We start from the raw sequence: 26,676 nt of genomic DNA on the forward strand, positions 1-26,676 counted from the left end.
AAAAGCTTGGTTGTTTACGATAGACGCCCGTAACGATAAGTAATTGTTTAAAAGACACTCATCTAAAAGCGTATGGTCTGTATACGACCCTTTCCTTCTCTCTTTTTCTTTCTTTCTAACTATAGGTCATCACAGCTTCAAAACCCACAACAACTTGAAGAGGTAACATTTGTCCACCGTTCGATAATACGCTGAATGAGCCACTTCGTGAGAGGATCAAAAACAATCAACCTTTGCCCTGCTGAACAATTGCTGAGATTGATTATACTAAAAGCTATCATGTTTGCTTAATTTATATTAATTATATACCTTTGTGTTTTACTTCATAATTCTTCAATTACACCAATAACTTTACTAAACACTTTCTGTTAAGTTTTTGCTAAGGAATAGCTGATTGGCAGTTTGTCAGGAGAATCTGCCGTTAAAGCTTCATCCAGCAATGATAGGGTAGCAATCACGGTGCAGGTCGAACGTTGCAGAAAGAGAGAGAAAGAGGGGGAGGGGGGGGGGAGAGAGAGAGAGAGAGAGGATCCATTTTCGCCTGTGAAATTAAATGCCTCACTCTGATGTGAAATTGAATACTCTTGTTTCGACATCCGTCGTCACACGGACACGGCCTAATTGGATAAATTTTACAAAACAAGACCCGTCACGTGTTATTTTCGCGCTGAAGCGGCCGGGTCCGTCTCGGCCGCATTAACGCCGAGAGATAAACACGCGAAATCGCGGATTTAATTTATGTCGCGCGAAAAATGGCGAGAAACGCGCGTTATGGCGTGACGAACGGGGATTTCCTCTATCGGAACGGAGCGACGCGAAAGCGCGACGTGGATCACGCGAGTTAGATTCACGGGGGCGAATTAATTGGACCGGACGCGGAAAATGCAATTCACGACGCTATCGCAGTCGGAAGCGTGTACAGCGTTCTGTATAGCGTGGTGCATTGCGTGTTGCGACGCCTTAATTGCCGCGATAAAGCGGGCACGGGCCATAAAGCGTGACACAGAGATTGACTTATTATTTTATCACCGCGACAATAAAATCGCGACGCATTGAAGAAAGTTAATCCTCGATTATATCATATAGTAGGTTAACAAAAGAGCAATTACATCTATACAACATACGTATATAAGATTAACCGCGACTGATAAAAATAACAAAATGCATGCTACAACCATCCGAGGTCACGATAATCAATTTAATTGCTTCAAACGCCAGTGTTCTTTTAGCTTCTTAGCTTGGTATAACGCGAAATGTACCTCCTGCTATTCAATTAAATTAATTAGTTGAAAATGAATAATAATATACGAGTTTGTTGATTGCAGCGCGATTTATTAGATTAATGAAATTCGCCGGGCGCGCGTGTGATTTTACAGAATCGCATTTTGCCGCGGAGAGCGCGATATTGTCGCGAATAAAGTTTCGGCGGTGAATTTAGCTACTCGGCGACCGCGCGATTTGTGTCGTGCGGAACGCCGCCGCAATCGCGAAACATGAGTCCAGCAGTTAGTCACTGTTAGCGGTTAACAATCGGATCGCGAAGTTCCCACGGTACTGCGGCGTGTCATGGCAGGGCGAGACGCAAAGCCATCGCGGATTAACCATTCGTGCGCGGCGGTGTCGAATAAAATTTCTTCACGCTCGCTGCCGCGCTCGTTTATCGAGTCGGCGCGAACGCGCGGCTCGACGACGCGGCGACGCTGTGGTTTCAGATTTTCGCGAGGTTTCCTTCCCAATTGTCTTGCGAAACTTATGGAACTTAGGAAACTTTCATATATTTTTTATCAGGCGACAAGATATAACCGAAAATTATATATTTATTAGTTTTCTCAGATCAATATTATACAGGGTGTTCCAGGAGGCAAAGTCAATATCCTGGGAGGTGATAGTATCATTTTAAGCAAAAATGTTCATATGAATATATAGTGTGTCCCATTCCCCGCCGTTTCCGAGATAGAGCTATTTGAATGTACAGTTGCAAAATTACTACGACAAGAAATACTACGTACTATTTCTAATATTTATTGTTCAAGTGATACATTTTTTACGGATTATAATAAATTTTCAAAAAATCTCAACAGCAGCAGTAGCTACACATCACAGAAACCGTAAACACACAGCATATCTGCATATTCGGCATTTGTGAATATGCGAGGCATTTTCAACATTTCTACAATGTTATCGGCACAACAGTCAACAGACGTATAAGAGTAAATTCCCGCGGGCGTTTATGAGGTCGGATAAAGGGTGACGTGTTAAAAAAAATGAAATACGAGACATTTAAGTAGCTCTATCTCGGAAACTGTGGGGAATTGGACATATATTCATATAACTATTCTTGCTTAAAATGATCGATACTCTATCACCTCCCAGAATATTGACCTTTCCACCTGAAACACCCTGTATATTTAATAGCACGCATGTTATTGCGAGATTAAGAATTGTGATTTTTATTGAGTAAAAGACGCATATAAGAATGAAAGCTCCAGCGGGAAATGAAGCTTGTTTTTATCGCGGTCTTATTCGATAATTAGGTTATATAATTAAATATCAAATATTCATTAAGAGAATAATAATTGCAGCCTGATAATTACAGGGTTGAGAAGCACGTTGTGTACATTTTCCGAAAATGTTTAACAAGTTTCTGGTATTTCGCCTTCGAGCTCTTTATTAATACACGAATACATCAATCAGCGTTTCTTGTCAATTTATCACGTAGTATAATTTGGAATCTTGTTTCAACAGTGCGAAATCGCACGTGAATGCACGATGCCAAGGGTATCGTATCGTACCAAACAAAATTATAAAACTTGTCCCGTAAATCGTTGCTCCGTAATTCCATCTGACAACTTCGCTGCCGATTTTTGCATAACGCTAATCCAATTGGATGTCATACACTTTTTCACCGTTATTTATTTCTTTTTATTAAGTACATCTGACGGACGATATATGTATATTTTTCATTGGATATCCGTACAGCCAGAAAAAAAGTTTGTTCGAAATCAAACAAATTTTCTTTAAATTTTGACCTTACTAGACTTTTCATTTAATTTAAAAGAATGATTTCTTTATCTCAACCAAAATGTTATTTGATTAAGACTGAAATTTCCACAAAAATCCATATCTATTTCTTCAAATCTAGCAAATGTTTTAGTGGAAGTAAATAAAAATTTAGTAGATTCAAAAAAACATCATTTCAGCGTAAATCTTTTTTTCCTGGGTGTAACATGGAATTTCTAGTTAAAATGCTACGAAAACAGAGTATTCGAATATCTGGGATATATTCGAATTTATTATAACGAGTCGTTCGCTCGAAAAGATCCTAAAAGACTTGACCATCTCGTTTGCCTTACGTTTGCCGATAGCAAATAGTCCAAGAGTATCAACACCTCGTTTTTCCTAATTCTGCCTTCCGTGTCAAGGTTCTGAAAAAAACTGCGCTTCTTTTGTACGGGATCCATTCCGTGTCTCGTTTAAGACCGCCGCCACAACGCGGAGGCGAGAGGCAAAGCGGTCAGTGGAAATCGGATGGCCAAGTTCTCGCGGCGCGCGGTGTCGCGTCAAACCCCCAGGCGGATTAATTTAAGGGACAGATAAATCATGGCGCTATCTCGGCAGCTACAGCAAAAACATTTATCTTCCGGCCAGCGCGGCTGGGAGCGCGAACGCTCGCGCGTAGCCAGCCGCTACAACGACGTGAATTGCGTGCGGCTAATTCAGTGGTGTGCAGAGTACACATTTGGAAATTAATCCCCCTCGATAAACGTGACTTACCTCGTCTGTTTTCAAAAAAATGAAGAGCGCCAAGAAAAATACCTCGTTACGGAGAATCTTACCACTCGTTTGCGGCAAAACGAGCGGGAAGACTTCAGAAGCGTGATGTTAGCCGAGAGGGAAAAAACCCAGATTTTTTTACATGCACAAAAGTATAGATTCGTTAAATCACTCCTGAAAGTATCGACTTGGTCTTAAATGTTCCTCATCTGAGCTTGATTGTGCCGAAACGGACTAAAACAAATCTATTTACGGCTTAAGCACACGTGTGTCTATATTTTCAGTAGACTGACTAAAAATATAGAACGGCGCGATTATTAAATAACATTGAATAAGGCAGACACAAATAAACCGGACAAACCGCTTCAACGTCACTATCGACCTTTCGACCCTTAACACTTCAGTGTCGGCTGTGGACACCGCGAGCACTTGGTCCTCTCCTCGCAAGAACCGACGATTCTATCGTTTAAAATAGTCGCCGGCAGGCGACCGGAAATAAATGCGACGAGCGCAAGAAGAAACACTTTGCGCGACCGCCGTCCGCCGCGCCGGTAGGTCGCGGAAAAGCTGCGACCATTAGGGGATTAACGACGATAAAGTGACGTAATAAGGAGAGACGGGGCATCGTTTCAACGGGACAATGTGCAATCCTCCGGGATCGTAATGAATTACGGGCCGCTTTAAAGAGCCTTTTATTGTCGGCGCTCCGCGCGACGAGCGGTATATTAAATTTATCAGAATCCTCGGCAGCGCGAACTATCAGCGGAAACACCCTTGACTTACACACACCAGGCGCGCGTGGTCGAAAAAAAGAGTCCCGGCGTTCCATCATCTCTTTATCTCCGCGAGACGTCGGTTGTCGTTAAATTTTCCCCTCCGGACAACATGTTCGGTAGGTCACCGGAAAATCTCCTCGTTACGTACGTTTCGCCACTTTTCCGTTTCCCGGGATTATTCTTACTGTTGGTCGCATCCCTGCTTTGCATCTTCAGCTTATCTTGTCTAACAAAATCAACGTTAAACTTTTAAAAATAACTACAGTAATTACAGTAGAATATTATTGCGCATGTTTGCAGCATGTGTCGAGATTCTGCGACTTTTTAGATTGAACGATAGCCAACGCTTTTTACGTTGGAAAAGCAAAGAAATGCAGACCAAATTAGCGAAAAGCAGAAATTAGCGAATTGAAAGATCGGAGATTAAAATGCCGAGACCAAAGTGCGTGAGCTCGCGACGAAATAACGCGTTCGTAATGAGAGTTCAAACAGCATTGAGACTACGGCACTTTGTGCGTTTTTAATATGCGATTTCGGAATTTCAGTAGTCACTGTGTACGCGACGTCGCACATAATGTTCGCTAACTTATGCGCATGCCAATATCTCCTTGCGATATGCCCATGCGGATGCACATGAAAAATGAACCGCGCATCGTCGCATACGAAACTCCATTTGGCATCCTTATCTGCCATGTATTATTAAAGGTTCTACGCAACGACGCGAATAAATGCATGAACACCTTATGTAAACCGGGAAGCATTCTCGGGCCTCGATTGCGCGAATTCCATTTCTCGTAGAAGAATTCGAAGCTGGAGCAAAGCCGCGCGACGACCGGGAACGCCTCTGAATGTCTATAACTGGCGTGTTTATCGTTACCGATACGGCATGCGGAGCACTAAATCCTCCAGTTTCCTCTTGCGCGCAACTTTGTACGCGCGCAAGGCAACATCGCCGTTACTTTCCCATCGAATGCGTAATTGCAAAACCTTTTTGTACACATCTCTCGATGAGTAGATCGTTTCAATTAAAAAATAATTGGGACTAAGCGTAAGCCGGATGAAATTATATGACATTAAAATGTTCGTACGTGACGTCGAGTGTGAATCGCGCTCTCCGTACTGTACACGGCAGCGTTCGTCGAATTCAACCGCCAAGATTTTAGGCAGCATTCAAATTACTAGGATAATTATATTTTTTCCGCGCGTAAGTGCCGAGAACGCCGTCAAAGTCGGGGGCCGCAGGCTACGATAGGATAGGGCGTATTACTTACGATGATTAGAGAGAACGTCAGCGTTATTGACGTTACAGGCTATCGATATGTCGCCAACACTAAAGTACCGCCTAATAGCACTTGGCGGCGAGTGTTTCAGGTGGTTTTAAAAATTGATCGTCACATCGATCGACAGTAAACGCCCATGGCACACACGGAGAAGAACTCGCCCCTCGAGCGTCCTCCTATCGTTTCGCCGTAAATGGTGTCTCCGACCGTTTCTCTTCGGGGGGTCTGTCGCCGTTCGCCGGTCACGCCGGAGAGCCTTGATCCATTCGTCACGACCGCGACGATACCACGGACATTCGATCATTAATCCACGTGTCCGCGCGCGCGCACTTGAATATATCATCCGCGTGTGTAACGAAATTTGTATTCAGCCTCACCGCCTCAACTAATCCAGAAACGTGATTCGTAATGAAAGCGGTAATAAATATACCGTTAGACTGTGCCGGAAACCCCTGGTTAAATTTGTCCCCGTGCTCAACATTACGGAAAACACTACAACTGTAATAGCGCTTTAACTTTTTCATGACCACTGGGACATAACAGCCCCGCTTACATTTTTCGTCTCTCTTGGTTGCTTGGAATGCCAGTTGTCCCACTTGAAAAAATAATAGTAACAAACAAACATAATAATTCAGTCATGAAAGGGTTAATTCGTAAAGCGAATCGACGAGTTAAACGGTTAAAATTTGATATTAATCATGTGGGAGTACAATGAACATTTTTGCGAACTGACCTCGCTCTGTCTCTCTGTCTCTCTCAGAATTTAATTATTTGTCCACGATTTTATTCAGCGCGCGAATAAAACCTTTTCAATTAGAAAAAATTGGCCGCTGTATGACTTCGCGTATAATTTCAGGTTTTCTAGCTCAGGAAGCACCGTTTGAATAATTTTCAACAGATTAATACCCATTATTTCTCTCAGAAATATTAGACGTCTCTTTATAATCGCCCTTGATATCCCGAGTCGAAATTTTGGCCCTATGTTGAACCTTTAATTCTATTATACATATAGCAGAACCTAAGACAGTAAAAGAGGTCGAACTACAAGTACAAAATTTATCCCTACTTCAAAACTGATAGTGTCGGAAATTTCTACTTTTGCCAATTTAGAATTAAAGTGGGTCCTTTTAAGTAGGAGCTAAAGTAAATTTTTAGAATTAAAGATTCAAGGGAGGAGTGAAAAATATAATATCATCAAAGTAGGTTATTGCTGGTCTATGTAGGTGTATAGATCAGCTAAGTAGGTGTAAATTATCCTCAAAAGTGTGAAAATAGTACCAAGATTTCGACTCGGGATGATTATAAAAAATGAGACACGCGAAATAATAATTACTGGACGATGCGAAACTTCCTGGCAATTCCAATATTGACGGCCGTTTGGAGATTTTCCAGATCCCTCCACCGATTTCAGATTGCATCGAGGATTCTGTCGACGCAGCCAGCCAGCGTCAGCGCGCGGCGGGATAACATCGGCCGAGCATTCGGGCGTGTCGGATGAATTTAGAATGAATAAACGAGCGAATTTTCGGTGTAGACGTGTGGCGCGTTGCGGACTCCGGGACTAAGCGTAAACCCGATTGTGCGATCCGAACCTCCAGCCGGCTTTATCGCTTTTCTAGCCCGGTATCCTAACGTCCGAGGCAAAGTATCCCGTTTCGATTTTATACCCGCGGGAAGAGAAATGGTGTGCAAAGCGCGCGCGTCCGATGCGTTCGCCGCGCAAGCGAGAGCGAGCAGTCCGGCGTGCGTCCGAGATTTTTATTCGATTGCCGCGGGGCCGAGGATATACATTTTTTTTTATCGGCAACCAGTGCGCAACCATCGTCCTCGACGGGTATCACCGCATATTACAGTGCGTGGAAAAAAATCGTTTATTTGCCCGCCACTCTTGCGGCGGACGTGCAGATGCGATTTTAAAAGTGGCGGACATTGTAATACGAAACGAAGTAAACATTTTCTCAGAAGACAGCTTTCAGCTTCGGCAATATATATTATCCTAATTTTTTTCTGGATAAAAAAAATTTACGTTTCATACACACGTAATTTTCTAGTCATTTTATAACAATTATTTTATTCGGCGACACAGTCCTTCCAATTGCGCAAGGAACTCTACGGGTTTCTGGGTGACACGCGTGAGAGACACCCAATAAATCGTCGTCTCGATCGATTCTTTCGCAAACGGGTGAACTCGCAGCTTGACATCCGTGGTATATCACGGCTAATCAACGCGGACCTCGGGTGCGCGAAGTGATTTATGTGGTTTACCGCGGCCGCCTGCCAATAATAGCTCCGGTTCTCGCCGCCCGCGTTCGCTTATCCTTCGTCTTCGCGCGCGAGGTAAACGTAAAGTTTTCCGCGTAACGAGCAGCGAGCTGCCGCCGCGTTGAAGCGATACGTGAGTGCGAGGTGCGACGCTGTTCACCTGCAAGTGCTTGCACCACGCACCTGTAAAGGAAACGGAGTTCTTCGTCGCGTTATCGCGATGTTGTCGATTTTTCTATGCGCTTAACCGCAAACGCGACAGGGGAGATAAATAGAGGTAGATTTATATTATTCGTCTCTCTCTACTTTCCTGGCTTACCTCAACCACGGTTTAAAAGCCACCAATATTCTCCAAAATTCTCTACGACGTTTAATTTACAAAATTTATATGACAGAAAGATTGATCGAACTATGAATTTTCTATTACATTAATATGTTGTAATGACTTTGCAAACCAAGTATAAAAACCAAATTAAATTTCAAATAAGAAAAAATATTACACTTTGGGCGCCAAACTGATTTCTACATTGAACTTAATCAGTCTATTATATTATTTTACTACTTTTCCAATGTTTTAATCTAATTTATATTATTTCTTTAATATTATTCGTCTCTCTCTCTACTGTGGCTTTTCTTAACCACAAGGTTAAAAGCTACCAATATTCTCCAAAGTTCTCTACGATGTTTAATTTACAAACTTTATATGACAGAAAGATTAATCGAACTATGGATTTTCTATTACATTACTACGTTGTAATGACTTGGCAAACAAAGTATAAAAACCAAATTGAATTTCAAATAAGGAAAAATATTACACCTTGGGCGTCAAACTGATTTCTGCATTGAACTTAATTAGTCTATTATACTATTTTACTGCTTTTTCTATGTTTTAATCGAATTTATATTATTTCTTTACTTTTATTTATTTCTTATAAATAAGATAAATAAGTCTTTGCGAAAATTTACTCCAGATAGGTAACATAGCACTTAAAGTGTTGAGAGAGAAACACTCATTAGATTTTCAGCGCGATTTGTCATTTATTTTACGATTATGCGGCGTTTTGCCAATTATGTAGAAGTGTCCTGGCGATACATCTCGATTTAAAACGATGGTGAGAGAAAGATAAATATCAGAAACACGTTTCATCGATAGCTCCGCGTTGAGTTTCGGATCCCAGGCTATTTCTCTCTTCCGGACTCCACGCTGCGCAAATAAATACTTATGGCTACGCGAACCCAGTAGTTTTATCGTCCCTAAGCTCGGCCATACCTATATACATACGTTTCACTTAGAGGCCCAGGGCTATACCCACTCGAAAAGGACGACAGGACTTCCCTGGACCGTGAGACTATCCCGAAATGTATAGTCGGAAGTGTTCAGTAATCTCGCTCACTTTTAGAAGCTGATAGAGAGCAGATTCAACACCGATAGAAAATAGCGCTCGCCAAGATTTATGAAATATTTCTATTATTTCTGAAAAGATCCTTGGGCGACTGAAATTTATTATCAATTAATATACTGAAAATTCTTTGCTATAATATTTTAACAATCACAAGATTGTATATATTATCAAAACGAATCCCCTCTCAATAAAATGTGTAAATTGATTATTACCTGTCGATATGTTCATTGTTAACACAAAGCCCTTCCTATCAATATTAACAGTGTGAAAACTGCATTATTTCTCATTTCGTAGCTGTCACTTTTATTTTCTTTCTATACTAAATTTGTACTTTCTACCCTATTTTATTCCATTCTGTTCTATCTCTATCTGTCAAGTCCCCACGATAACGGTATTTTTCCATGACACTTCCTTAAATTATCGTGCCCTTAGCTTTTTATTACTTCCAAGGGCTCCCTCCTGCGTTCCGAAAATAATCTTCGCACACAGGCGACGTCACAAACGCGCGCTGACAAAGGGCGGCTCGGGCTATCTGACGCAATGGGTGTCGATCTATATCGACGTCACGCGATATCAGGGCTGAGACCCCGTAGCAGTCGCTGCCGCGATAATAAAACGGAAACGTCGGACGATTATTTAATTAACACGAAGCCGAGCGGGCGAAAGTAAGTACGTGCGGCACGATAAATCGCGCCGCGGACTTATTAGCCTTTCATGCGGATCCACCTCGTGCCTCCGTTCTTGCTCCGTTGACCCGAGAGATTCTCAATTTCCTGAAGACGCAGCGCCACGACGACGACTACGGCGTCGTCGACGGCTATCTGTGTACACCGCTATAGGGTGTAGCGTCTGCTCGTCGGTGCTGCATTATTAACCGAGGCTTGTTAACGTCGTTTCTTCCCCGTCTTCCGTAGAAGCGACCGCCCCGCACCGCAGTGTACACTTCTCCCCCCCCTCCGTGTCCCGCGACCATTGTGTCCTCTCACAGACATTGCGGTCTACCTTCGGTACACGGCCTTACGTAACGGCGGTATTCCGCTACGTGCGACATTAACCCGTTAACGGTGGAACTCTTATTCGGAAATCAAAGAGAAAGAATGGAACGGAGAGAGAGAGCAAAAGGGCTGAACATTTAAATGAAATTACTGGAATCGTTAGAGAAAGTAGAACGATATAAAAATTAACAGAAAGGTGATCGAGAGAATTGTCTTGCATCTTTCAGTTGAGCTGTCTTGACTCCCGGACATCGAACCCTATGTTACACAATTAATTTTAATTAAGTTGAATTTTGGGAACATTTTAAGTCAACTGTCGGTTAACGTACTTCGATGTACATACATGTTCAATATGTTTAAGTTCTCGTTTGCATACGCATAGATTCGTGTACGTTCATCCGAATTTTAACAAATATAATTACCAGTACATAAAATGTACAAACTACTGCCGTATCCATTGAATTAATTTATTCAACGCTCGCGAATATGGGCGGCTTATAATTAATCGTAATACCACATAGAACTAGATCGCTTCGTGATGCAAGAGTGAAATGATTCATAATACATCACAGATATGCATATGCAACGTATAAAATGTTGTTACTCTAATGTACTAAATCGCACTGAATAATATTCCGATATTTCTAACAAACGAAATATTTCTCAAAAGGTACTTATTTCTTACAAGCCTTAATTCTTTTCGGAAATGAATACCTCGACGGAGTTTTATCGCCTTAAAGCGAATCAAATTGAGCTAAAGAATTCGCCATTAAACTTCAATCAGCCAATTCTCGGAAGTCTACATACTTGGTCTCGTAACTGTTATTTCATGATGGGATAAAAAGGAGAAGCTATTTCTTACGCGAAAAGAATTGTTGCGCTTGCTCTTTTAGCGACGGCGTCTATGCAGAGCGCGGGACAGGCAGATTCAAAAGCTGCCGCAGATTGCGAAACGCCGCTGAAAAACCATATTTAATTACGCTCGACGAGCAGAGCCACGCTTCTCCCCGCTCTCGATTTTAATAAGGATTCCGACGGAGACATAAAATTTCACGACTATCTGCTCATTGAAATTCTACTCGTTCCAACCCGATCGGTAGACACACGTGACGGGGCTGACAACCCCTTTCCTTGGCGTAGTAACCGCCACCGAGAAGAACGAGACGAATGTTTCATAAAAACGTTCACGGATGAAAATCCAATCAAGATGGAGCTCGGCTCTGCGAGTTTGAAGGTTGCGAAGGGTGAAAGGGCAATGATTCTTTCAGAGAATAGAAAAAGCGACGTGGGGTACGCTTTATTAATATTTCGCGATCCTTTAACGGTATACTTCAATATAGCTGAAAACGCTTGCAATCTTCCAAGATAAATATGCATGTATATAACTCGTACAATTTCCATCTCGCGACATTTAATTCGCAATTTGCAATCACGGTTGATGCAAACAGCCATGAAGGGCATAAACAAAGAAAGAGCGGGCATTTTATTGCTACCATTATATTACGCAATTGTACGTAACGACTGATTATTATCATATTACGTAACGAGTAATTACAACGAGACGTAATGTAAAAGCAGCAAAACCAACATATTTCGTGAGCAACAGTTTAATGTCTGATTAGTAGCTGTCTACTTCTACTTGCACTTAAAATTGAACGGCCTTCTTGCGAGCGGCCTGCGAGATTACGATTTAAACTTCGAGCCAAGAACTGATAAGTAATACCATGAATTTATATAGGAGCTTATCCGATATATATGTATGCAATATATACACCGATAGTAAAATCTTAAACGATACCTTCCGGGGACTTTGACGTGGCTAATACTTTAATATATATCCCGCGCATTTTGCACAAAAGACGTACAGTTTATTTTTAAATGGCGCAGGAATAAGAGTCCTTCTTTGGATAGGTAAGTTCAAGAAGCTGTCGCACCAAGGAGAGAAGAAAGACTCGGCGTGGGAGGAGACTCCGAGGAATGGGGGCGAGGACGAAGCGATGGAAAAGGATTGAAATATATTCCCTTGTACCGCCGGAGGCGGCGCGCTCGCAGTTGCAGTTATACCGAGCGCTCACGCCGCTCGTTTCCTTCCCCCGTCCCGTCCTGTCCATTCCCGACTCCTAGTCTCTCCGTAGGCAAAACCTCTTTGCGCGGCAGTTGTCTTCTACGAGATGAGCGCGAGTGAAAGTAAAAAAGGAATGCAGTGGGAAAAGGAGCGAGCGGGAGAAATTCAATTTACTCGTAATGTAAATAAAGATAGATCCTCGCGATAGAAATGCGTTCTGGCGTACATTAATGACGGGAGTTAATCAACAATTAATGCACTTTGAGAATTCGTGCATCACACGCGAGGTTTAACGCCGACACGATCACTTCCGATCAGCTTAACCCTTTTCGTAAATAATTTTTCGTTTGGTCTTTTTTTCAATGCGACACCAGCCAAGGAATCGGAGAGGCAAAAAACATAAGCGAGACTTACACGTCGTGAAAGAGTTAAACATCGCTTACTTTACCGCCTGCTCACTTTTCTCTTTCCTAGGAATAGCGACAGAGGAAAATCGAGGGTAAAGAAAATCGCCGTAGAATTCGCAGCTTGAAACGCGCTGTGAGATCGCAAATCGGATTTTGCGATTTGTGATCCAGCCCGCCTTCCACCTCCAAGCAAATGTTCTCCGTCCTAAGTTAGATACGATGCGTCTCCTCGTTTTTAAATCTTTCACTTTTGAATCCGCAGGAGCAGCCCTGACGCGCGCCATTTCAGCTTCTTCGCATAAATAGATTTTTTCCCAATACATCAGCATTCTTGTATATAATATTATAAAAGGATAATCGGTTTTGTATTCTTCAGACATAACTCGAAAAGCGCACTCTTGCCGAATATATTTATAACTTTATGACGGTTTTTCATTTACTGATTAACTGTGAACCAGAAATTAGTCGACTCTCCATCTTTTTCCATGTTATTATCTAAAAAGAGACTCGACTAACCTCTGGTTAATTAACCAGAAAGCAAAAACTGGGCCTATTATCAGCTTATTAAGGCGTAACTATATCAACCTCTCTACGAAAATATGTGCATGACGTGTACATGTAAAGATATGCAAAAGTCCAGTGGTTATTTACCGGTAAACATCGATTGGTACACCTATCTACAAATAGAGATAAGGTCTATAATTGGAGACGCTGAGAGCAAAGAGGTTAAACCCGACTTTAGGGTAATTTCCCGGGTTCTTAATGAGACGGGCTTCTGCAACAGAAATAATAATCTCCCGGCCCGGCCTGACAACGGCGACGAGATTGCTCCTGAAGGCGCCGGCCGGACCGAGAAGGAAGTTCAGGCCGTAACTTCCGCGGCGAAAGACGAGCGGCAGTAAAGGCTCAAACGATAGCTCATTAAAGTAGTCTTCCGCGACAGCTGCGATCGGTTTCGCAGACGAGTCTTCTTATCCGTCAGTTTTACGTTCAGGGTGTAATTAAGTTCTTACTGGTCCCCGCGGCCCGAAATCACGAATTCTGCGCGGGCAAACGCGCGAGCGCCCGCGCTTTTATGACCCAATCAAGCTTTCAATTCTACGAGCGCTGTTCGCGCGTTGGACACAGTTCTCGACGAACTCGGGGTCGGCGATTTTCTTAAATCATAGTTATCCGTCGATTGCGTGGTCGCACTCCTTTGACGGATTATTCTAATATCGAAACGGTATTCTGTGCGCTTAAACGTGTGCGCTACCGCGCATATTTTGTCACGTAACAATTAATCGATAGCGGAAAGCGGTATAGGACTAACCGCGATATCGAAAATAACGCGACGCTGGAAATTATTCCATATTCGGTAATTGTATTATTTCATCCAATATATAAGTTAATCTATTTAAGAGGAACTGTTATATGCATTTCACTACCGAAATACTCTGTAGTGTCGGAACGAGGCATGATATGATTATCGGTTGCATATTGCATTGCCTGACGTTTAGCGGTCCGCTTCAATCGGTAGAACTGAAACGAAGCGGTATCGAAAATAACACAACAGCAAGAATTATTATTGATCATCGCTGAACGACGCGAACGGTTATATAATATTAAAACAGCGCATCTCTATCTCGCTCTCTCTCACTCTTTCTCTTCCTCGTTTTAAAATTTAAACAGCAATAGATTTTCTACGTAATTTTTCAAACAGGACACGACATATCCTCACGAAAGATGACTTATACTCATGCATAAGCCACCATTTCCCGTTGTATCCAACGGAGTATCTTAACATAAACAATTCAAGAAAATTTTATCAGCATTCGCAATGTTTCATGACGCCGTTATAGCCGATGAAACGTATACTTTGCATATCGGAATGTCAATTGGGTGCTGCTAAACTAGACTGTTTGTTAGAATCCCTCTAATTATTTCGACGCGAGAAATTGTCGGGATATCACTACATGCTCCAATAATTTCTCAGCGTGCTGTACGCACTATTAACTCGACAATGATAATCAAGCAATGATATTAGCTTCCATAATTCGGCTTTAAAGTGGACAATTCAAAAATACGATAAACGCGACACATTCCTCATGTCCATTCATTAACTTGGCTATTTTCCTAACCGAAGTGAAGCGAAATGTGCGCGAACGTGATTCACGTATAGGACAATATATCGCCGGCGAAAACGGCCGGACAGAGGGCTCGTTTCTCATTATCATTCACTTTGGGCGACGTTAAATCTTCGAGCAGATCATATCTCGCGATTTATGGGAGGAAAATTAAAACCCGCGCGCTTTGTTCGCGCTTCTGGCCGAAGTTTAGCGCTCGTGGCCACCTATTTTGCCCCGACGAATAATGCGCCCGCGATTCGGCAGTTCCCGTGGGACCCGATGAATAAACGACGGCGATGCGTTCCCCGTCATTTCCCGCTGAATAGTCTTCAATAAACAATATGCCACGCCAAACTGCGCGAGACTGAAAAAAGCATAACTTCCGACATTCATTAATCGCCAAGTAATTAAGTTCAATTTTTACAGCGTTATTGAAAAATAAACGTGAAACGAAGTGTAACAATCTCCCTTTCGATTCTCGCTTTTCTTTTTCATTCTAATACTTTATTCCTAAGTATTTCAACCATCATCAAGGCGAAAGCAACAACTTGAAAAGAAATTACGGCGAAATAAATATAAATGTGCGGTGAGATAAGTTTTGTGATATACTCGACACACACATATACGCGCGCGCGTGTATATGTGTAAATATCTATACAATTCTATCTCTCTTTCAATGACGTCGTCGCTTTTCGCGCGATCGATGTAAGCCGAAAGTCCGATACACGCCATACAAACAGTAAACAACGACACTGCAGACTGTTTTGATTGGCAGAACGCAACAGAATTGTAAAGTGCATGCAAATTTCCATATAATTCCGATTTACCAGGAATGAACCGGATTTTGGTTTACTCGAGCACTTTTTGTTTTATACGTTCATGCGTGAATACTTCTAAAATCTCTCGCGTTCGTTCTGCATCCATATACATATCATTAATATTACTGAAAAATAAAAATTACATTTTTACACGCGCAAGTCTCGAACTACATTACATCCCTTAATATTATCTCTTAACACATTAGCTTTATATACATTTATTTATTTACAGGAAGACCTCTATAACATCTTTCCTTTCGATTTTCAGCCTTTAGTCACTAATATACCCTTTAAAAAAAATCAAGTTTATTTAATCGAGCGATATAATAGATTTGTCATACAATGGAAGGCTCGTCTATTTTAAAAGCACGTCACGCGAGCGAATAGCCCGTTCTCCGTTTTTGGCACGTTCTTCAGATTGTGCAGTTTTTCTCAGACCGTGAAACGCGTCGCTAGACGTTCAATTTGCAAAACGTTTGCGAGACCGTTTAAAAAGAAAGGTGAGACGCATGGGAAATCGGAGGGAAACGGAAAGGGACGGAGGTGAAAGGGTTGACTCGATAAAGACAATCGTCCCGGTGGGTGGTCGAGATCCTTACGTCGCGCTGATATTCCTGGACGACAACGCTGGGAAATATTAAATTAAATTAAATTGGGGCCTGAGCGGAATGGCTGTCTTGTACTCTCAAGGTACTGTGTTATTTTTTAAATCTTTGTCTGGAGGTGACGCACAATAACTGTCTAGTATCTTAACAGTGAGGAACCATTCGGCTCAGGCTCTCACCTACGAGTGCGAGGAAACCGCTCGCGTATAGATTAGTCTCGCTCTTGTAATGCTGGGCGTCAGAATTATCCGATCCATTCTTTATACGACATACAATGGAAAATTTATATCCATCTTGTACGAGAATTCTTATCTATTCTCAAGACCTCGCGCTTTAAATGTCTCTTGATACACTTGTGTAAATGGAGAAAGTGTCAGGATTCCAAATCGAGCGTGCAACTGGTCGAAATTTGTTCTTGTTACTTTGTATGAGATAACTTGAACGAATTAAAAGAAAATGTTAGCGGGTGCACGGTGGTTCTATATTGCAATGATTAAATTATAACCGTTTCACCTTTTATTAATATAATAACGATATAATAAGGGGAAATATCACGACGTGCGCAACGAGGTTTGTCCAATTTAGAGAACGTCGCTGCGTATAGACCGCCGAGCGAAATTTTCTCCGGAACGTTTTATCCCTCGTCCTTTCGTGCCCGGGGCCCCGCCGGCACCGGTTCTCGGATCCATTACCACCGTCGTCGAGAACTTTCCTCGAGGGAAAATTCCGCGATTCCGAGATGTCGAGCGTGCCCTAATCTCCGCGATCTGCGATTGTCGAGCGCGTATATGAGGACCGTTCAAATAAGAAACGGACGCGGTCGCGGCGAGGCGCGATTCGTTTAGAAAAGCGATCGAAGACGCGCGCAGAAATTTATGTCGGCGCGAAGAGTGCGGCGGGAAAAATACGTTTCCGGCGGATAAATGGGGGAGGAGCTGTCATCGTTTTTTACATTTTGATATCGTACAGATGCAAATAGTTTAATAAAAGATAGGTAGTGGAGTAATCGTAAATAACTTCATACACCACATATTGAATGTTCTATCATTTATCACATCGTCCGTTCTCCCCCTTCATTAATAATGTATTCTTTAATAAATTCAAAATCGATATTTTACTCTGAATTTTTGTTAACACAAATTCGATAAGTTTGATAAATGCGACAGTCGCGAGACAAAAAAAAGATACTTTTGTATTCCACATATATTTACAGCAATAAAATTGCGACTATTGATCGAAATTATTATATCAGTCGTGCCATTAATCTAAAACCGGACAGGTTTTCCCTCATTACTGACCGTCGAGTGAAAAATTCTAACAGGTGTCCTGAACTTTGAGAATAGTCGAGCGGTTGCGTTTTTAAGATATTGCTCCCGCGGCAATGTAACCGTGGCAATGAAAGAAATAAGGTAGCTAGATGGAAAGAGTCGAAAGACGAAGGAGTCGTCATTTCTTACAGGACCGAAGGCGGCGAGGGGAACGGAAGACACATTGCTCTCGGATACTTCAGCCGCAACAAAAGCTCACCTTGCTCTCTCGATCCCGCGCCACCCGGTATAAACCGACGGTAAAGACGTCACCTCTCCCGTTCACCATCTATCCGCTTCGTTCGAAGTCGAGAAAAATTCCCCGCGACGCAATGTTCTTACGCCGACCGCATGCTCCGCCGGTGCGACACGTCCTTCCTGGTGGAATCGGAGGACAACGATGTTAGACACTCAGACTGAAAAGAGAATAAGGCGATGCAGTAATTAAAATCAATTCTTCGATTAACGAGAAGTGTCAGCGAGTTCGATATTTTAGTTCCACGATGCTCGCCACACACAGGGCGGCTTATTAGAGACAGGACACGCGGAAATGTACACCTTTCGTTAATTATTTAACGAGGCTAACTATTTAGTGAGTGATCGGAATTTCTATTCTAACTTGAAAAATAAAGATTTACCGAATATTCTACGAATACTCGCTACCGACATTCCTAAGAGTGACTGGGAGCGATTAGGTAGCGGCGATCATCAGCGACGTCGCGATATTTCTCACACGGCAACATTTTAAGGAGAAAAAAAAACAAAGGCGCAGTTTGCCGCTCACGGCAATTCATCTTTGCCCGCGGAGAGCACGGCGAAGGACGTAACAGAGAATAGAGCTGCGAGAGGGGGATCGTTGCGAGCGAGTCGCTCGAGAGGAGAGAAAATGAGGAGTCGGCGGCCGAGGTCCGAGACTCTAAGTGAATACTGAACAAACACTAGGGCGGACGAAGAGACTTTCGCGGAACGTCTGAGGGACACTTCCTCGTCGAGAATGCAGTGTAAGACTTATGCGAGAGCAGAAAATCGGAAGGGAGAAAGAGAGGGGTAATTGTAATCTTCTTACCCGAGCATTTTTGTCGGAGCTGCAACGATTTCAACGAACGAGTCTCAATTTCGATGCCGATAAAAACGGAGGAGTAACCTTTGCATCTGTTTGATATAGTGGAAACGCGATACTTAGCATAAAATCGTTTTGCTTTTTCTTTCCACGCAAAATATTTTCATATTTCATAAACTCTTTTAGAACGCAAGTCCTTTTATATCTTCTCTCTCAACGACCAAGTATAATAGCGGCTGATAATTTCAACGGTAGATTCTCTCCCGGATCTATTTGATATGTTCTTTAAATTGTAATTGAAACTACATCGTTACCAATTCGCGATTAAATATCAAGATCTCGTCGCTTATTCAAATTCGATATAATTTTAATCCGCCTATTCGTTTATACCGCGTGATTGCAAGATTAAATTCTTGCAGCTCGATTTGTAAAATGTCCAATTAAGATAGTATCAGCAGTTTCGCAGAATAACGCGGCTCCCAATATCTTTCGCGATCGATACCGACCCCGAAATGCAAATACCGGCGACATTTGTCAATGGTGTTTCCGCCGAACGGTGCTTAATGAAGCGAATTAGCAGCCAGCCTGATTTCCACGTTACAATCTCGCAATGGTCGTTAAAATCGTGTAACAAGCCTGTACATACTTGCTTCAAAAGAATGCGCTAATTAACATCCATCGAGTTTCAAAATGACTGTTCGGTCCTTCCCGTTTTTACATACGCAAATGTACAGTGATTGGACAGAATGGTTGCGACACCTTTTTTTTTTACTGAGTTTAGGAACGTGCATTTAGATTCAGGGTTCCTAAATCTTCTTCTCCGAGGAATATTTTAATCGGTGGCCATTCCGAAACCATTTTGAGCGTTTCCGACCTATTTCTCAAATAAAATTTTCCTCGGAAAAAATGTTTTGGAACGTAAACCTGAATCTAAATGCGCGTTCTTAAACTCATAAGAACGGTGTTGCAACCATTCTGTCCATCACTGTACGGGAGACTTAGCGCGATACGTGAATGCTATAAGTGACATAGAAGACACATATCTGATTTTCATTCTGTTAAAATAAAAGACAGCGATCGCGCACAAAAGCATTTATCGCGCGGGAGTAGAGTCGATCAAATATTGATAACGAGACGTTTCCCATCTCGATCTGGATTCTGCGAGCGGAGCAAGAGGAAGCGCGTTACGCGAAACACAAATAAAAGGTAAAGATAATACGAAACGACGGCGTTGTTTCATTACGGCGAGCGTCTGCCGTTGGACGTTATATCGGCCGACTTTATCTGAGCGGCGCACTCGAAGACGATAATTACCTTCCTTTTTCGTGAATCCCTTCGAATCTCGCGCGGGCCGCATCGAACACGTTCGAGAGAGAGTCCAATTATTTCTTCGCTCTCCGCGCGACTCGGTCTGCGTCTCGAAGGAAGTTTCGCATCGCCGTTTTGGCACGGAGTAACCGAGATCAGCTCGCTTTAATGTTTTAAAATAAGAAAGATAGCGTAAACGAAGGAGATAAAAGGTCAACGTGTCGCCAAAATATTTTGAAGCACAAAAGTGAGAAGACTTGATCTCTGAAATTGATCTGCAAGATCAATTGTTGATGAAAAAGTAACGCTGTCGAATCCGTCTCGATATATCCCTGTCATTTAATCATTCTCAGAACGCCGCGCCAACTAAAACGTCGCTAAAACGAATCGCGCGGGATTGATACAGTCGAAACGCTAGTTGTCGAACAATCAGTTTAAGCCTGGCGAAGGAAGGTAAACAGCGATGTTAAAACCGCGTCCAGAGCAACGTCGGCCGAGCGACCTATCGTTTCGATATCGGCAGAAGCGCGTCGATGATGTATTTTTAGTCGATGAATATTGTACACCCGCTCCTTCTCTCGTCCTCCCTACATTTCTCTTTCTCTCGTTGGTCCGCCGTTGTCGAAGCTGCAACTGTCGTCGTCCCTCTTTCCACGTACCTTCGCCTCGGTCCTCCTCGGGCTACGGCAACCACGCGGTCGAGTGGACTTTAATGAAGACACAGACACAACGCGGTTCCGGCCGCGTCTCTAACAAGATAATCAAACAAAAATCGATGCGCCGATGGGTCGAGCTCGTCGCCGGGACAAATGACGCCCCTTCGTCAGTTTTAGCTCTTCGGGCACTAACCGCTTCTCTCCAAGTGGGCAAAAGACCAGGCGGACTAACGTGCATTTAATCGCGGCGAGTTTCTTGTCGAATGATGATTTCGGAGTTAGCGCAACCGAGGGAGGGCCGGAAATCCTAAAGTTCTCGAGCGGTGCTTTTCTTAGAGCGTTAAATAAATATGCATAATTTTATCATACTTCCATTATTGGACTTGCACGATATCCGCGCGTAGAATTGGTATCATAAATCGCGTTAGAACTTAGACATACCGAATCATTGTTTTTTTCTGTTATGACTGCAACGTGATTCATAAATATTTAATTAGAATACATAGAGACATTGATGAAATATCAAATCTAATAATAACTTGGAAAAGGACAGGTCTCACGAGCTCGAGTGCCAGCGATAAAACGACTCGTCGTAATTGTAATGCGCCATCATTGAACGAAGCTTATCGTTGTGCGTGTAAAAGCTGGTGTATTTTTACGGAAAGGGAAAATACCCCCGGAAAGGGAAAAGGAGAAACAGTAGAAGCATCTCTCATGCCCGAACATGTTACACCATTGAAATAGTAATTCATCTAACGTGTCAAACAGCATTTCTTCACCCGATCAAAAGGAACAAATAAAATAAAGGATGTGCTTAGTATTTCGCGATTCTCGAATTTATCGCTGACAGCAAATAAATCCGAGACGGATTTACACTGGCCTGGTCACTCGGCATTTCACGAAATAGTGATCGATGGGCAAATACGTCTTTGCCAATATCACCGGATGCAGCGGCGCGCGGCGCGTAAAGTACGGCAACGGCCAATAACAAAAGGGTTACGACTTTTTTTCCGCCACGTTTGGACTTTACGGGCGGCAACGGCGGCGCTGCCATAATTCGTGAGCGATAGGCATAGTTTTAATTAAAAACAGAATTCGCCGCTGCTGGCGGAAATAACGAGGACGGAAATATTATGTGTCTCGCGGCCGAGAAGAGAAACAAAACTTTAATTGGTACGAACGCGCGTATATGCGGGCCACACGTGGATAAGAATCTGCGCGCGTGTAATACGATTGGCTTAATTAATTAAAGCCTGAGGCCGCGGCTATAAAATATGCGTTCGCATATTTTATAGGTCGGATATGCTTCAGGAAGCCTCGTACATTATTTAACATTTGCATATTAATGCTATAATAACACTCACGCAGCAAATGTACCTTGGATGCCCGGAGGGTATATCGATAATTCCGATATTTCTTCGCGCCGAATGTCTCGCAACTGCATCACGGAGATGCACACTGCCGTCTCCGACAATTCGCGCGTGAATCTGCAGAATTCGAGTCTCACTTAGCGGTCGCTCATTACTCGTCGTTTAAAGTAGCCAAGTACCTTCGCTATTGTCAGATTAAAAGGACATTTATTTTATATTTAATTCCATATATTAATCGCTGGTCGAATTGATTGAGACGCCCGCCTAGCGAGAGGGAGGTTCAAACCCTGGCTGAGGTGATATTTTTTCGCAATAAATTTAGAATAAAATATTTATACACTAACACCCTGTCACGGCCCTTAGTCCTTTATTCCTTCAAATGTGTGTTTATCACATTTGAGCCATACGAATTTTATTAATTTGTCCATATATTAAATTACTCTATAATTAAATAATTCATTAAATTTGCGACGTTACAGAATTACCGTCCACCGTTAAGAAATCGCGAGGTCACCAAAACGAGTTAAGAAAAATAGATAAAAAGGCAATGCATAACTATTTTGCCTTTATCATATATGGCATGTTTGTATACGGCGTGTTCTACAGTTTCGCGTGAATTCGATGACCCAAAAAGCGTTTATAGTCCGAAAGAAGCGTAAACAAAGCCACTGTCGACGCCGGCGGAAACCCGCTTTTCCGAATTGCGCGTCGATAGACGAACCGCTCTCTGATAACGCTCTCGACGTTTATTTTTGTTTGGTTTCTCCGTTACACCGTTGCACGTTACGGTGCGTAGTGCACAGCCATTTCCGAATAATTTTCTTTTTCATGAACACCCGTCGGTGACGGGTAACGGTTGAAGTGAACATAAACGGCGATCATAACGCTGGTCGGTCGGCGCGAGTTTACTCGTCCTTTCGTTAATCCGTTAGAGCACAGCGCCGAAAAATGTGCGCCGTTAAAACGCGCGATCGCGAAAAACGTAGAGGCTGGATCTACAATAGACGCAGCAGGTCGCAAGCTACAAGAAATCGGTCAACGACAGTCGATTATTCTTCTCGTATTTCGCCGCGATTGGTCGATTTCTTGCGGCTTGCGACTTGCACAGTGATGGACAGAATGGTTTCGACACTTTTTTCAGTGAGTTTAGGAGCGTGCATTTAGATTCAGGGTTCTAAAATCTTCTTCTCCGAGGAATATTTTACTAGATGGCCATTCCGAAACCATTTTGAGAGTTTGCAATCTATAATTTCTCAAGTGAAATTTTCCTCGGGGCAAATGGCCTGTACTCTGAATCCTCTCTCATAAAAGCGTCTCTAAAATTGGCTAATAAGCCTTCTGATTGGCTACAAGTCACTTTTAAAGGCGCTTTTATCAATAAAAGAGGATCCAGAATACGGGCCAACGTTTTCGAACGTAAACCTGAATCTAAATGCGAGTTCTTAGACTCATTAAAAAATGTTGCAACCATTCTGTCCATCACTGTACCCTAGGAATTACTGATGCCTTCCCATACGAATTTAGGCACAGGTAGAACGCATACATTTTCCATGTATGTATATGCAGAATGTATAATTATGTTGATATGTGCACAAACTCATGTGTGGGGAAGCCATCGGTGATTCCTAGTGTACAATAGAGCCAGCCAAACCGACGCTCGCGCTGAGAAAGACGGCGACGGTTTCATAAACCGCCGAAATAGAGCCGCAGCTTTTTTATCCTTGCGCAGAATCGACTGATTCATCGTGATTGTCGCAACATAATTTCTCAGTGGCTCGCGGAAGTCACGCGCACGGCGAAAAGCCGAGCGATTGACACTCCGACAAGTTTCGCGCTCCGATGCGACTCACGTAGCGTCCCACTGGATGAAAAATCTCGACCATAATTCATCTCAAGCTGTACTCCGTACTTTTCTTCCTAACCGGCACAGAAGTCCCCGTGCACGTGCATGTGTGCACAGGTACAGGGCGGAGATTGCTCGAGAATATAAAATCGCGTAATGGAAAACGGCGCTCGAGAAGACGACATCGCGATGCATGCGCTATGTTCACGGTAGCGCGAGCCCTTTCTGTCTTAGGTCTGATACCATCTACGTGGAAAGTCCGTCATCACGTTAACAACCGTCGTACCGAGCGATCTGTATGCATTTATTATTAAACTTGACAGCTACTTTCGCAGCGCGAAGTGAGTCAATCAGTGCTAAACCGTCAACAATTAAATATCTCAAATGCCTTTTTTAAAGGGGGGACTTAATTACAAGAGAGAGATTATAAACTAATTTCCGCAATTTATATACTCATAGGATGTATAAAATTTTTTATCTTTGCAACTACAGAGTAGCATTCTTTACTGAACAATTTATGTTTTTGGCAGGTGAAATGATCACAAGTAAAAATAAACTCTGAACTTCAGTGTATAACTGAAGGAAACGGATTTGCGAATTACTTGTTCACGTTATGTAAATTTTATTTGTTACAATACACAAACATTTTCAATAATTGAAACACTATTGCAACAGCACATTCCTGGGATTAAATCAAATAAAAAAAGTCCTGTACTACTTTTCCCTCCGACGAACAGTTATCAAGATATCATAAGCTAAACGTTGAAAAAGTTATAAATTTTCTCTTGAATATCTCAAAAAGTATTAGGCAAATCAAAAACGTTTCAGACAAAACAACTTTTGTTTGAAACGTTGTTCCGTATATTTCATTTTTTTTATAGGAGGTACTTGGTGGATCATTTAAAATGAGACATCCTGTATATTCTCTCCCCCTTGTTTTTAGATCCTTTAGATTTGTGTAATTAATTTTACATGTTTATTATAATAATCTACCGTAAAAATCGTTTGATTTTTCGATTGCATAAAATGTCATTAAAAACAGTTCTTTGATAAATAATTTTTTACATTTTACATTATTAAATTCGCTTTACTATGTCAGATTTGTTAATTTATTTTAAAATTAATTTTATTTTTCATTTACAACACGGGGAAGGGGGGTATTGAATGCTAAATGCAGCATCAGAAAAATGCTAAAATGTAGCATTTTAAATATAATTACAAAATCGTTTATCGATTTGAATATGTGAATTTGCTGATGATAATAATTCCACTTGTAAGAAAACTGCGTTATGTTCGAAAAAATTAATCGGCGCACAGAACAAATGTAGAAAGAAACAGTATATAAATTCACATTTTAAAATATAAGATTTACAAGTTGGGCTACCTACATCTTGCCTTGTGACCCACATTGGCGTTTTCTCATATGTTTTTTAGTTAATTTTATTTATTTTAGTTTTTGTAATTATTAGTGACTTCATTACTCGTGGTAGATCGGCCAATTGCAAACGACTAAAAGAGCAATTAACTAGTTTTACTGTAACAATTTAAATGAGCTCTTTTATCTTCGCAGGACGCTTCACACGTTTTAATTTGCTTGATCCCATGAATGTTTGCTCAAAGCGGACGTGTATAGAGTAACGTTAATTCCTTCATCGTTTAACATAGATGATTAATTTCGCAAGGTATTAATTAGACTTTAACAGGTATTGAGACCTTTGAGTAAACAGAAGATTTAATTAAAATTAAGATACAATTATTTTCTGGAATAATAAGATTAATGATATTCTCTTTGACTACTTTAATAGTTCTATTAAGTAAATACTCTGAACATTTTACTTGTATAATAGCTTATCAATTATACACCAATTATAAACCCAATATCTATTATTGAATAGAGGAATGTCCTGTAGTACAAGATGGGATTCTAATATGAGATAGCAGGTTTCCAAATTAGATCACAAATCTTTTTTCGCAACGATTACACGATCAAATAATGAATTTTCCAATAAACAGATTTCACTCCAAGGGCAATAAATTCCTAGTGGAACCAACAGATGATGCCTATTAATTTAGCAGAAACTCCGCTATCTCATATTAGCAGCCTATCTCATAATAGGGGACTATCCTTTACTAACATTATTATTGAAAAATAATATAATGTTTCAATTGTTCGACAGATTATATTATTATATATCTTCGTTTTTTGGGGGCGGGGAGATATCGTATATAATATACTGTAATTTTATAGTCTTTAAAAGTGAAAATCGATTCGACGTGTCATTTTGAATGTAATGTAATTGGTGAAATAAGGTTTTTTTGTAAAAATTATGAGCTATTACTAGTTTGATCGATTTCTAGAAGACATCAAACTGAGTTAGGCATCATATAACATCTTTTCCTACCTTTTCCTCCCACTTTGAATAATTCAATCGTCGTCAAAAGTAAACCCTGTAAATTGGTATTAAACACGCCCATCTTGCGACTCCCGCTTTCCCTGCGTGCGAGCGCCTCGCGATTGAAATTATTTCAGCCCCTTCAAGGCGCGTATCCGTCAACGTCTCTCAAACGTCGACACCCTTTATATCTCCCTGAGGTTACGATCACTCGTCGTTTTACGAGGTAAGAGGAAACGCGGAAAT

This window comes from Vollenhovia emeryi, unplaced genomic scaffold (genome assembly GCF_000949405.1).
Source record: "Vollenhovia emeryi isolate VEMERY1.0 unplaced genomic scaffold, V.emery_V1.0 DF939150.1, whole genome shotgun sequence".
NCBI lineage: Eukaryota > Metazoa > Arthropoda > Insecta > Hymenoptera > Formicidae > Vollenhovia > Vollenhovia emeryi.